General features: G+C 37.4%; 1 protein-coding gene and 1 pseudogene across 1 annotated transcript in view; one reads left to right on the top strand and one right to left on the bottom strand.

Annotated features, from left to right (window-relative positions):
- The window catches only part of LOC122792425 (protein disulfide-isomerase A6-like), a 907,246-nt gene that overhangs the window by 810,316 nt on the left and 82,035 nt on the right, over window positions 1-14,895 (top strand). The gene's annotated exons all lie outside the window — the stretch shown is intronic.
- Window positions 5,249-5,455, bottom strand: LOC122792503 (annotated as a pseudogene).

Genomic DNA, 14,895 nt, shown 5'->3' with positions numbered 1-14,895 from the left:
CACACCCGCACACCTACTGTTAGCTGTACTTGGATTTTTTTAAAAAAATGAATAAAAGGATTTCTTCATTTAATTTTTATGTAATGTTGCTGTTGTACACATGGGGGACTGTTGGTGGGGATATGTGGAATCTATGAGCGGTCTCGCTCATTTCTTAACACTTTCTGCTGTTCTACATTCTAGGGGCATGTTTACTCTGAGAGCTCTGCTCTCAGACATGCCCCCTGCACTTGTACACGCTCCGTGTAAGCCTGGGAGCTCGGGCAGCACGCCTTATTAATATGCATGGTGCGCTGCCATCCTGCTCCTAAATGGGTGCTTCCGTGTAGGACTAAGCTAGTCCTGCATGGAAGTGTAGTAAATCAGGGGATACAGATTAACAGATAATGAGGTCTTTCCTCACTGCCCCTAAGTTGCCTATGAATCACAAAGGGATATATCATGGCAATAGTTTTTTTCCACAGAGGGTCATACTGCCTACACTGGAGATGTTAATAAATCCCTGCATTTTTAATACATGATTTACAGTATGACAAAGACACTATACACAGTGGAAAAAAAACATAATTATTCTGTTACATAAAACAGGTCTTTACTATATACCCTTCACATCTATTTGTACCTGTTCCCTTTCTCGCTCTGTCATCATGCTAGCATTTCCAAATAAAAACTATTTCTGATACTGTGTGGTTCTCACATCTTTCCCAGTATTTGAACACTTTCCACACTGAAGAAAATATTACTGGAAGTCTAATGATCTCACATCCCTTTTGGCATCTAATCACACTAATAATAATAATAATAATAATATTAAAATGAACGGTACAATGAGTCCATGTCTGATATTCAGTCTGTATGTTTCTTCTGTGTGAAATAACTCGGATGGTGTTGGGATCCTTCCTCCGGCCCTTACAATCTAGCTTGTGTTCCACTCAGAAAAAACAGGAAAAATGCAGATGTCTTGGACCATACTAGAATGATTATATAAAACTGAGCCCATAGCTGCATGTAATACCAAGCACCTCGTAATGATATCCTTGATGAAACATTTCTTTTACTGTTGGTGTTTTTTGCCTAGGTGTGGTTAGATGAAAATTTGTCAGCCAGTTTCAGTCTGTGTGAACTTACTGAGCAATCTGCTTACATATGCCTAATGCTGCATTTATATTTGGTGGACACTTAACAAATCACTTAATCTAAAAAAACAATGTTTTGATCTTAATGAGTACCGTTACGTCAAAGATCTAGGCATTCCTAAAAAACTCTCACCACGTACTTCATTTGACAATTGGTCCCAACAGAAGAAACTAAGTAGAAGCTGTCTTCACACTTTACTTTTCTACTGCTGCTTTCACTCCTCCACTTTCATTTCTTTCATGTCACTCCTTTAACTTACCCATCACCCACACCTTCCTCTTCTGACCTCAGCATCTTCTCCCTTCCCCCTGTGCCACTCACCCTTTTACCTGCTACAGCTCAGTATAGAGCCCCATGGCTTTGCTCCTACATGATGACATCCTACTTCCTCCCCTGTTACATATTCCACCCCAAATACTCCAAGTTATCCCTCCTAAATCAAAACGTACTTGTGTCATTTAACTCATTGGTATGGTAATAAGGTATAGTACGTGTTTTCACTTCTATGCCCTGTATTGTTCTACCTAGCAATAGTGTCTGTCTTAAAGGGACACATTTTATTGTACTGTTAACCCACTTCTGTTGTTAATTACTTGTGATATATACAGCATTGAAATCTTTGTTATTTGTAATTTTGTTTAATTGTTTATTTTGATTTTTTATGTGTCACATTAATCTTGCTATTCTGCAGCTTTGCTTAATTTGCTTTTCTTCATCTAACCCAGGTCGTAGCTGAAAAGTGTCCCTGGACCAGTCCACTGACCCAGTTAAGAAATCTAAACACAAATAAATACTACATTTTGTAGTTATGTAACACACCTTGCTCATTTTACCAGAGTACTGCACTTTTTTTTTCAATCAACACTGCAACAGCATAATTGTCCTGATACACTGAAACAAACTTCTATGTTACTTTTCCAGTGTTGCACAACAGTTGATATCAATTGCAGCAGATATTTGTTTAATGTATCATTTTGCTAATCATTTCCATGTTAAATGTCTTCAATTGTTGATTAGTTGTTTAATGCTTTGCTTGTCAGAACCATGCTGTACACATTATTTGTGCTTATTACTTCTAAGAAGAACTGTGTATCGCAGGATCAAGTAAAGCACATTAAACGGGTAGGGTCATGTTTTGTTGCTGTGTCTTCCTGCAAGGAACACAACATGAAGGTGTACTAATAAATAGAGGGAGGATCAGAGATGAATCCAACTTTACAAAGAAATAAGTTAAAGTGCTTCCCTCTTTTCTTCTCTGAAGTAAATAAAAAGCTTGACTCCACAGTAAGTACTTTGACTTGCCCATGCAAGATGCTATGTTACATGAACCTTCAAGTTTTTGCAGATATGACTCAGTATGACAAGTTCTGAGTTATGCCTTATATTCTGCTAGTTTTATCATAATCACAAAATGTCCTTTACTCTTTTTTATTGTTAATTTTATGTCTGTTTTTTGAAAAAACATGTTGGAAAAATATGAAGGGCTGCAACTGTTCAGCTGTTCTATTTAACTGTCTTTTGAGATTTGGCTTAAAGCAATGCTGGCTGACTGACAGCCCAGATCCTTTGAGGTCATTATGCATGCTTCCTGGTAAACAAACTTTGCACAACAAGTGAGTTGCATTCTTGTGGTTTTAGTTCTGGGAAAGCATAGCAGAGGGTGTTTCGAAGGATGCTAGTTACATTTTTTAATTGTAAAAAATAGTAGCTGTGTGTGTGTGTGTGTGTGTGTGTGTGTGTGTGTGTGTGTGTGTGTGTGTGTGTGTTTCAGTTATATTTAATTGTAACAGAATATCTTTTTTAAGGTTTGTAAGTTTTACACTTTATGTTTTCTTGTGATTTCATGCTGATGTACAGATATTTGTTAATAAGGCCATATGATTTCAATATATAGCATGTTCAAATTTATTGAAGGATGCCTTAGGATTTAAAGACTTAAAAGATTTAAACAGCTGAAAACATCAAAATTCTGGCGTAACAACTCTGACTAAACAGATGATCAACTTTGTTGACCACTAAGGTAGAACAGACATGGCTTCACTTTATTACTATAATAATGGCTCATTGTTGTAGAATTTTAGTTGTGTGCGTTGTTTCATATCATACTATGATGTCTCATATATAGCATACCATTTTTCAGCAATGGTTAGAAGAAAAATGGAAGATACTTCCTGTCTAAAACTTGCACTGTTTGTCATTTTTTATGTTTCCTTTCATTCAACAGAACTCCCCATACTGGATACTAGGCTGGGGAAGCAGTAGTATGTGTTAACCCTAAGATGAAAGGGTTCCCATTGTATGTTCAAGGACCATAACTGCAGTCTTTGGAACTCCAAGAATTTAATGTGATTTCAGTGAAATACATGAAATTGTTGTACTTCACAGTATTTCCTTTTCTCTAAGGTACGGCGATCCTAAGAGTTAGTATATGTGAGTAGAGAGGGTGGGGGACTTGACACCCTGCCAAAAATGCTTGAAACGTATAATAGTGAAGTTTGCAATATTTGTGTTAACTTGCACATAAAATTGCATAGTTTCTGGACATGCATTACTGAGTCCTGAATTTCTGACAGGGAACCAAGATAGACAATTCAACAAACTGTATGCCTTAAAATATTTCCATTGTAAAATCAGGACTTTGGGCTTAAAAGAGGGTGTTTTGGTAACAGCAGCAAATATCTAATGTGGAATGCTTATATTGTCTGCAGTGCTCTGTACTATTCTCTTTTTAAAAATTATTGAAATTGCTTATATATTATTACTGGGTAGAAATTTGAAGGAATCTCAAAGCCTTTCAAACGTACAAAGTAAAGGCAGTGGTTGAGAGTGATCTTCTTCAGAACAAATCCTGGTTAAATTCAACAGGCCTAAAATTCACATCTCAGACTGAAACAAGACAAATTACGATTCCTGCTCTAGGAATTACTGTAAGCTCTCGCATACCATCACCTTATACATGATAATAATCTTAGAAGCCTCCATGTCACAGTCAAGATTTCCAATTATGTCTGTGTTAGAACACTCTGCACCCTATATGTAGGGAGATCTGTCTTCATTCCCTTAATAGAATCTGTTCCAAAATTGCTGCACTTTAGGGAAAATGGAATTCTTTAATCAGAGACTTCCTTTAGAACAAATACATTTTTAGAGTCAGCAATGGCTGTAAAACTGATTGCTTTAACCAGCATGCTGTTAATTCAGTATTTCACTTTTCAAACTGTCCAGAGTTCTGTAATCACTATGCTAGGAAAACAGACAACAAAAAAGGAAACTTAACCAAACTTGAAAGTAACAATCAGTTTGGATCATATGGTGTATCATTCCCACAAATGTTTAACTGTATGAAAAATAGTACATATTTTTTGTGCTTGTAATGCAAGAGCACATGATAACTGCATCCCTCTGGCTTGGGCCACTAACATTGTTATTTGCTGTTCACAAGAGTTGTGGTTGCTACTTTACTAAAATGACTAAATAGCTAACCCAGCACCTATTCACTACTGTTTCATGGGTCTAATATGTCACTATAGATTTGCAACACCATTCTTCTCTGTTCTATGAGTAGTCATGAGACTGCTAACATCTTTATTAGCTGGTATCATTTTTATAACTAAGGTTACTTCCTCCAAGTAATGAACCAGGAATGGAACTTACAAAAAAAAAAAAAAAAAAAAACATGCATGCAATAGGCTTGAAAAAGTGAAGCAATAATTTATTTATTTATTTGCTGTTTGATAGCCAGGTAGGTGGATTGATCTCTTGATCCTTTTTAGCCATGATCCATGCTCCATGAACAGCAAATTCAGTTATGTTAATATCTACTAAACAAGTGCTGAAGAGCCACTCCATCACATATTTTGTGAATCTTCAGATATTGTCAAGGAAATGGAATCTATAAAATCCACATAAGTGTATCAGTATCTCACTCGGCACAAATCTAAATCTACACCTGCTGATTAGACAATTTCATGTTTACAGACCAGTTCTGTGAAGTGCATTCTAAAATTGTGTTTTTTTTTTTTTTTGGGGTTGTCTCTTCTAAGTGGCCAACTTGTATCAGGTCACATAAACATTAGGAGCTTTCTTACTCAATGCAGAACTGAGTCAAAACTATGGGTAGACTGTTTTGCACTGTGTAATTTACAATCAGCTGCCATGCATAAGTTCAAAAGAACTGTAAAGGTAAAGCCGGAATTTATTATCATCATTATCTGTGCACTTGCATGGTACATGTCTGTGCTCACCTAACTTACTAAACTGATAAAACTGATTAGAACAGATACTACACTTGACCTTAGCGAAAAGGCTGAGAAGTGGTAAGAATGATCTCTGCTGGTCTATGCTTTTCCCAAAAATTCTGAAGTAAACAAACAGTTAACCCAGCATACCATATCCTGTTCTTGTTAATGTCTGAAATAAATGCTGTTGCAGAGGACCCACTACCAGATTTGACACTACCAGTGTTTCATCTTCCCCATCCTCTCTGAGGTACAGAGCAAACAAGACAATGACTTGCATGGCCCTCTACACAGCCATCATCACTTGAATTTTATGAATAAGCAATTGCATATACAAATTGTTAGTCACTGGGCTAGTTCAGCATTTCATGGACACATTACTTCCATGCCTCACATCTAGCATGGATTTCCCAGATAGGATGGCAGTATAAGGTTTTGCATAGACCAGCCAACTTGCTGGTGCAGAGGGGAGACATCATTATGTACTATCCATGAAGAGTATATGAGAAACAGCCCTGGATGCTGCAAAGGTCAGTTGAAGTGAAAAGGGATAAGCAGATGAAGGTCTGTTGTCCTTCCTTGTGAAAGACTAATAGACGCAGACACTCTTTTGTGACTCCTGGCAGAAGTCAAAGATCAGCAGTCAAGTACTTTACTGGTTCCATAGTACATGGTGATGAAGCCCTGACTTCAGCCCAAGTGAACTAGGTTCAACTAGCAGGTCATGAGTGATGGAATAGTTGGCCAGAGATGAAAGGGAGGGAGCAGATGATGTCAGCTCACTCATCAGGAGAAAGACTGTCTAAGTCCCACTGCTTGAATGACACCTGGCAGATTGGTGGGGATAACTTTGTGAGTATAAATACTTCACAAGGCATAACATTTTGTTCTACCTAGCAGTTCATAACACTGCAGCCAGGCAGTAGTGTGTGGAAGAATGTATGCATGCCTTAGTGCTGAAGGTCCTGCCTTGGCAGTGTACCATCAATCACTAGAAGGTGTAGGAATGTACACATAGAAAACTCTAAGACAGCCTAGGATGATAGCTTTGTAGTGGATAGCTCTTGCTCCTGCTGACAACCTTAAAAAAAATTAGAAGGCATCATCTAACATTACTGAATGTTATCGTTTTTTCACTTACCCAATGAGGCAGAGTGGCTCCAAGCGCCCAGGTGTGACCCACTCTGGGGACAGTGTCAGGTAGGGAGTTTGACTGGGGCAGTACACCTGTCAAAGAGTAATGCAGGTGCCCTAAGGCGAGCTCAGGGAGGACAGAAAACTCCCGTGGAGCAGAAGGGCAAAAGCTTGCTTGATGTTGATTTTCAGTATAAATACAGATCGTAAAAGTGGGGCCTCATGATCCTTCTGGCTTTTTGGGTTTTAAGCAGGAGGTGTCAGAAAAGCTGCCACAGGGATAACTGGCTTGTGGCAGCCAAGCTTTCATAGCACTGTCACTTTTGATCCTTTGATGTTAGCTCTTCCTATCATTGTGAAGCAGAATTCACCAAGTGTTGTATTGTTCAACCACTAGTAGGAAACATGATCTGGGTTTAGACCGTCATTAGACAGGTTAGTTTCGCCCTACTGATGATGTGTTGTTGCAATAGTAATCCTGCTCAGTACGACAGGAACCACAGGTTCAGACATTTGGTGTATGTGCTTGGCTGAGGAGCCAATGGTATAAAGCAACCATCTGTGGGCTTATGACTGAACACCTCTAAGTCAGAATGCTGCCTAAATGTAATGATACCACAGTGCCGTGGATCTCTCCGGTTGGCCAGAGATAGCTGGTGGTAAGGCTGGCAAGGAGCACCTCTCATCACTGGGTCAGAGCATGGATGGAAGGGGGCCACCTCTCTTCAGCAGTGCACTGCACGTTTGTGGGGAACTGGGTGCTAAATCATTCATAGACGACCTGTAACTCCTATTAATGTAATGTTCACAATCACTAATCAGTTAGTTATCAGACCATTAACAACCTAACCAGAACACCTAACATCAATTTACCAAGAAGAGTTACAGAAGAATGACCAATGGATAATTTGTGAGTGTCCATCTAATTTTCTGGGTTAGTCTTAAATGCAGCTCATTGCTACTTTACTTAATATGCAGGGGTAATTCATTCTGTAGTTGAGGACTACACTTGGATGAGAACCTATAGCAGCAACTTGTTCTATTAATTGTTGATAGATATTTAAGTCTATTGTACGCGTGTTTGAGGAATCATTAGCTCTAAGAAAACATTGTTGAGCTAGGATGTTGTTGGGATGTTACATGGCAAAAAAGGCTAAATGTAGATCACTGTAGATGAGTCTATAGGAAACAGAATACAGATAGAGAGAGGGCAGCCAGTCATTCGGGATAATTAAGGGAATTGATGCAGATAATTAAGGGACTTGATGCATGACACTTTTTTTCTGAGAGGAACTGCTAAGGTCTATGCATTTAAGTGATATGCTTGATATGTATTTACCAAAGTGGGCGTTATAGTCAGTAATAACGGGGATAAGTAATATGTACCGCTGAAGTTAGGCGTTTTTTGGTTATGAATAGAATGACCTTGGTTTACTAGTTAGGTTAGCTAAAGAGTTTTCTAAGGATAGTGGAGACATCTATTTTTACCAAAATGTACTACACTACATGTTTTTGGCATCACATTTGTGGTGACTGTCCTTGTTTCAGCTGCTAGCATAGTCTTACTCATCCCAGTGTGCCTTCACATTGGTGAGTATCTGAATAACAGCCCATAGTTTACAGTCATCAGCTGTTGACCAGATACCAGACATTGACAGCAAGTTGAAAGTGCATGCAAGTGTGGGATTAAATGGTTACTTCAATCAGTATCTGGCAGTCTGTGTGGATAATGGTAAGGATAGCTAACACTTATTGTGTCTGTAAGTTACAGAGAGGAAACCCTGCTGTCTATTTCTGCATAAAGAACTAACTAAACGCTGTTTAGAACACTCTTCCTTGTTAGAGACAGTGAATGTTGTGCTCGATGGTGGTGATGTAAGAAAATTATAATGTAGCTACAGAAAAACAGAAATGGGTAAAAGAAGCAAACTTGCTGACAGTAAGGCAAGCATCCACCTTTGTCACCAGTGAGCTGAGTTGTGTAGCAGACCCAATGCATGGAAAACGTTAGCCAAGGCTCAAGGTCAAGCATCAGACAATGTTTTGGGTACAGTGTAGAATTCTGTGTTTTAACTCACATGGATGTGATCATATTAGAAGCAGCAGAAAAATATATATTCACATTTATTGTCTCATCATTCATTAGATCTAAGACAAAACTTTTGACTAACATAAATACAGATTAAAGTCTCAAAACTTCAGCTGCACCAAAATACACTGATTGCATTATATTGTTAGGCTATAACAACCTAAAGTGTCATATTATATTATATTACATTATATTATATTATTAGGCTGTACATACTAACTGCAAAATTATATCTTCTTCTTTTAAATACAATAACCTGGCTTAACTTACAAGTATCATACAAAATGATCAGACAATTTAAAGGCAAACTGAACAAAATAAGGCATTCTTGAAACATTTTGGCAGAACTTAATTGAAGTTGACTTTCTTTCATTTAATTAAAAAAAAATAGGTTACTGAATATACATTATGAGACCATAACAAAGTGCAATTCTTTAAGACCTTCCCTGAAATTGTTGTTTATCCTTCCTCTTCTTTGGTAATATCACAGTTTTTCAATTCTTTCTTCGGATTGCCTCTTGAGTGATGAATAATTCCAATCCATGTCTTCACAGTTAGTAGTTATTTTCTTTTGGATACATGAAACAACCTTTTCAAATGTGCTGAAAACATTTGTCTCATTTACAAGAAATATAAGTCCTGTAGGTCGAGCATATATGTTAATAATGCAACATCATTTTAAGAAATATATGCCAAAGCTCCCCAAAAGTCTATCCTAATCATTCCTGGAGACTTCAGCCTTAAATAGTTAAGACCAAAAGCCATTGATATGTCAGAACTCCTGGCCAGCTTATGTCTTACCCAAATCAACACTGCAGCCACAAGACTGAACCTTTAATCCAATAGGCACACCTTACTCGATCTTGTAATAACTAATAATTCTACAATGATATCTAACCTCACCATACATGCACCATCTTTTAGTGATCACTGTCCTGTAACTTTCTCAGTACATAATCAAAGTTTAAAATATACACCTAAACTTAGCACCTTCAGACCCAAAACCATTCAGAATTTTACTTATCTTAAAAAACACATTGTCACCATTGACTGATCTCACTTACTTGCCATAAAACACCCCAGTGATGGAACTAACAACCTTACTAATACCTTACTGCACTTGCAAAACAAATTATTTCCCTTAGTACAAAGGCTACATCTACCTCATAAATATGACTGGATATCTAAAGAACTCAAACCCCTCTTCAAATTATGTGATGAAGCATGGCACTGTTGGAAATGCAACCTCTCCACAGATTCCCGAGACCAATATATCTGTGTACAAAATCTAGCCAAGCAATCCATTTGCAGATACAAAAACAATGACTACTAAAACAAACAAATCTCACTTTTAGCCAAACTTAGAACATTCTGGAGAGAAATCAACCAGCTGACTGGTCAAAAAATGCAACACAACTCCACTCCACAGACCCCCTCTAACACCACCAGATACAAACTCTCTTGCACTGACTTCCTCAGTGAGTTCAGCAACCTGCCAGACATCAACATCACAAACTTAGTACTCCCCACAGCCATCCTCTCTCCTCTTTACATTCCACTGTTCCACTTCAAAAAGATTCGAACAAAGAGACTGAAACAAAATTGGGCCAAATAAAAACAGATACTCCCCCAGGCTTAGATAACATAGCCCCTTGGTTCATTCACCTTTGTAAGGACTTCATCTCCTACCCTCTCACTCAAATATACAACCTCTGCTTAACTAATAAGATTATGCCTCAGATATGGAAAACAGCAATAGTCACTCATATTCTAAAACTGCCCAAGTCAACTACTCTTTCCCAATACCATCCTATCTCAGTATTTCCCACTTTAGGTGAAATACTAGAAAAATGATCTACAGCCAAATTATTTCTTATTTACATCAATATCATCTTCTAGGAAGAAACATGAATTCTCTTCTGGATGCAGCACCACAACAGCTCTTTACTAACTTACAGATGAAATCCTATCCTGAAAAAAGGCAGCTGTCTTTATTGACCTCACAAAAGCCTTTGATCTAATTGACCATAACTTACTATTTGACAAATTATCTGAAATAGGAATTAGTGATGATGCAAAACCTTGGTTTATGTACTTATTCACTAGTTTAATAAAATTAACGTTTTTGTTTAGTTCAGTGACAAAACTTCTTCAGACAAATCGCCATACAACACAATAATCAAATAAATAGTTCACCCAAGTCACAAGATCTACAAAAAACCCACCTCCTAAAACAAACAAATTAAATTAAATTAATTAAAGAATTTAGTCATTCTGCTATTTTCCATATTTGTCAACAAACTCCCATCTGAACATCCTCAGCCACCTCTAATTCTTTATGCAGATGACATAGCCATCTACAGGTCAAACAAATCCCACTCTATTATATAAAGCTCCAAGATCACCTCCAAACACTCAGCCAGTGGCTAATAGGCTTGAAATATATACTCAGCCCTCAAAACCAAAAGCAATGTTATTTGGAACCAATCAAAAAAATAGCCAAGGATATTAATATCAAAGATGTTAACAATACCACCATAGAAACTGCCACATCCCCAATACCACCGTAGAAACTGCCACATTCTTCAAATACCTTGGCATTTGGCTAGACCAATCTCTTAACTTTCAACTACACATTCAAAACACACACAAAAAGATCAACACACTACTGTTCTGGTTGAATAAACTATCACCTCTTCTGTCAAAGCCAGCCAAAGCTGCCATAGGCAAGACAATACTCTAATCTCAACTTGAATATGGAGTCCACATTATAGCTGCAACCTCAAAGAAAAGTGCCACAACCTTACAAACCAACTCCAATAAAATCTGCTGGGTTCATTACTAACTCTCCCAGTAATGAACACCACTGCCTAACTCTCACCAAAGTTAAATGGCTCCCAGTAAATTTGAGAGCCAACCTCCTGCTAAGATCACTAATTCACAAAGCTCTTTTTCCTGAATATTGTCCCCTCTCACTCATAAACTTTTCACCAAAACCACTACAGATAATCTCAGGGGTATTTCTCAATCTCAACCCACCCTACTAACTCCAAAAATTAAACATTATCACACTGACCATGCATTCTCCATCCTAGCACCTAAATTATGGGACTCCATTCCTCTCAAACTCTGAGACATCCAAAAGTGCTCAGACTACAGGCAACAGCTCAGGGAACACCTCTTCACACAAAGTGATCTGCACACACTCAGTTCACATTACATAAACCCTGCAGCTCTCTCACACTCCTTTATCCTAATTTCATATTTCATTATCTCATCTTGTCATCCTCTGACGTACTGCCTTATTCATCCTATTTCCCACTTTTCTTTGCATCTCTCTCACACTTCTTCTCCTTTCTAGTCTTCTTACCTTTGTAATGTCTCTCTCACCTTTTCTCTGTCTTCTCCCCTGGTATCCTTTCCTGTAGCTATTCTCACTTGCCTTTTCTAATGCCTTCATGCCTCTCTATATAATGATATGTTGCAATCCCCGTAGCATAAACCATCTCAGTCATTACGGCTACATCTTATCCATAAAGATCTAAGTATAATTCCAGTTTTGCATCCATGTTTTTACACTGTAAACTGCTTCTTGAACTAAATGTTGTAGCATACTCTTGTAAATGTAAATATGTATGCACATTTGTTACTTTTTAGCATATCATTATATCTGTAAATATGTTTTATTCATTTCTTATGCGATCCTATTCACCTGGCTGTGCCTGCAAATGGTCCATTAAGATCAGTGCACTACCTCATTAAACAAATATAAATAAGTAATGTCATTCTCTTATAAGACTTTGAATAAGGACCAAATGGATTTATTTTTTCTTTCCATAACCTTAATTGAATAATCAGCATCAAATCTGACATTGTTGGCAGCTTTAATAGAAGGATTTGACTGAGAAGTTTTAAATCATTTTTTGTTTAATATACCATATATATTTCGCATTTATAGACACTGGTGGAAATTTTTACTTGCTAGAAGGTTGCACAAGTGATACATGTTTCTATTCCAAAGGAAATACCCTCCTGTGAACTTTTATGAAGTTAAGTATTTAGAAAATTAGCCAAATTCTGGTCCAATTTTCTCAGAATATTGCTTCTGTCCCTGTTTTCAAAGTACTTAACTTATCTTTCAGTCATGTTCTTGTTTTAGAATTAATTCAGTTTGTGTTTTATCCCCTTCTAACATCCTTTGAATTTAGAAGTTATGTTTGTTGCTCTTTTCCTGAACAAAGTCTGTTTTAGTATTTTTTAATATTTTTGAAGTGATCTATAAGGATATGCCTGTTTGTTGAAAGTCTTATTTTATAGGCATTTATTAGAAGAAAAACATTTCATTTTCTACATAGCTCCAAGATAATTGATACCAGGAAACATTGTTGGAAAATTCTAAGGCTACGTTTTTCCAATTTGCACAAAAATTCTGTGCAGAAAAGTATTTATGATGAAGTAGCTCCTTTTATTTGTTTAGGATGAAAATGTTCTGTCAAGTACTATAATAAATTGCAGAGAAACTCAAGGGAGCTGCTGCTTGGTGACCATCTTGCATGGAACCATCTCAGCTCTTTAGTGTTGTAGGAATATACATGGCAGAGCTTTAACTAGTTTGTGCAGGTTTTGTGAATGAATAGTTTTGTGGGTATTGCTTACTGTAATTTTAGAGTATATTACTGTTGTTTTTTTAATGTTGTAATAAAAATTGTGTTTTAGGTATAGTTTAGTCTTGTAGTGAGTTAGAATGTTTTAGTTTTGTAGTTAATTTTATTAATTTATTTAAGTTTGCTTATGTAGTTAAAATTGGGTCTGTTTTCCCAGTAATGCTATATTCTGATTGTTTTAGTCTATTAATTTATGTTTTTTACTTTTTTCATTCTAAACATGACAAATCTCACTTCCAATGTAAGATTTTGGTGGGCAGTGCAAGTTTTGTGGAGTTGGGCATAAATGTTATTTATGTGTTAAGTATGTGAAGTTACTTTTTTACACTAAAGTGAATGGGAAATGTGGTATGTCCTTATTTATTTTCTGGCTGCTTATTTGCATTTTTTTATTTTCTTCTTTTAAGTTAAGTGTACAGTTAGGTTTGGGGATTTCTTTAGGTGGGCTAGAATGTTTTGCAATTGCATGTGTGGCAGTGCTGTGTGTGTGTGTGTGTGTGTGTGTGTGTGTGTGTGTGTGTGTGTGTGTGTGTGTGTGTGTGTGCTTGTGTGCATGTGTGTGCGTGCATACACATGTGTGTGTGTGTGTGCGTGTGTGTGTGTTGTGTATGCAGTGTGTGAACTTTAACTTTAGTTTATAAAGAGTAGCATACCTATAGACTGTTGACAAGAAATTTTGTAGTTGTTATGATGTATCAAGGATGTAGATAAATGTATGAAAAAAAAGCAAAGTGGGGCAAGAGAAGAGTTTAGATAAGCCTTTTATGAGACACCATCTTTAGGATCTAGAAAAAGGCTTACCTTTCCTGGTAATTGCATACAGCAGGTAGGTCAATTACTGCAACACTGAGAAAATATGACTCAGAGACAGTTATGAGAAAGACCTTATTAACATCTCATTAGCATGTCTCTGGATCACACAGTAACCAGCCTTAGTGTTGTCAGATCTGATGGTAGCAGTGTTCTCCTACTGGCCCATGCTTCACCTTGGCAAGGGCAAAAACACCAACCCTGTGATCCAAAAAAAGGCTAACCTCTCTTGATAACTGAATAATGCAGATAGATTAATTACCACAACTGTAAGAAAATGTAATGAAGGAACCATAATGAGAAAGATCTCAGTAGCAGCTCATTAGCATATATCTGAGTCACACACTAACCAACCCTAGTGCTGTCAGATGCGATGATGGTAGTGCTCTCTCTCTAGTGACCTACACATCACATTAATAAAGGCACCACACACGGAGACACAGACACACACACACACACACACACACACACACACACACACACACACACACACACACACACACACACACACACACACACAAACATTCGTGCAGCTACAGTCATACCCCTACAGACAAGCATACATATGTTCACATACGTACACACACTGACATAATCCCCTACCTCTATATATTCACTGAACTCACCTAGAGCGTTGTCTTTTGACAGTGAAATTTTATACAGCTTAGCAATTCTTAATTGCTTAGCTGGATAAGTTGGGCAATGTTGGTATGTCTGGGGGAGATGACATGACTAATTAGCATTAGCCACTCTGCTAAATTGCCATACCATCAAAAGCTGTGCTTGGAAGACCTCCGTCCATGCTGATGCCCCCTGCTAGCAG

This window comes from Protopterus annectens, chromosome 1.part2, assembly GCF_019279795.1.
Source record: "Protopterus annectens isolate FY-2018-M chromosome 1.part2, PAN1.0, whole genome shotgun sequence".
NCBI classification, from domain to species: domain Eukaryota; kingdom Metazoa; phylum Chordata; order Ceratodontiformes; family Protopteridae; genus Protopterus; species Protopterus annectens.
Note: the sequence above shows the minus strand (reverse complement) of the source record. Positions and strands in the feature narration are given on the sequence as shown.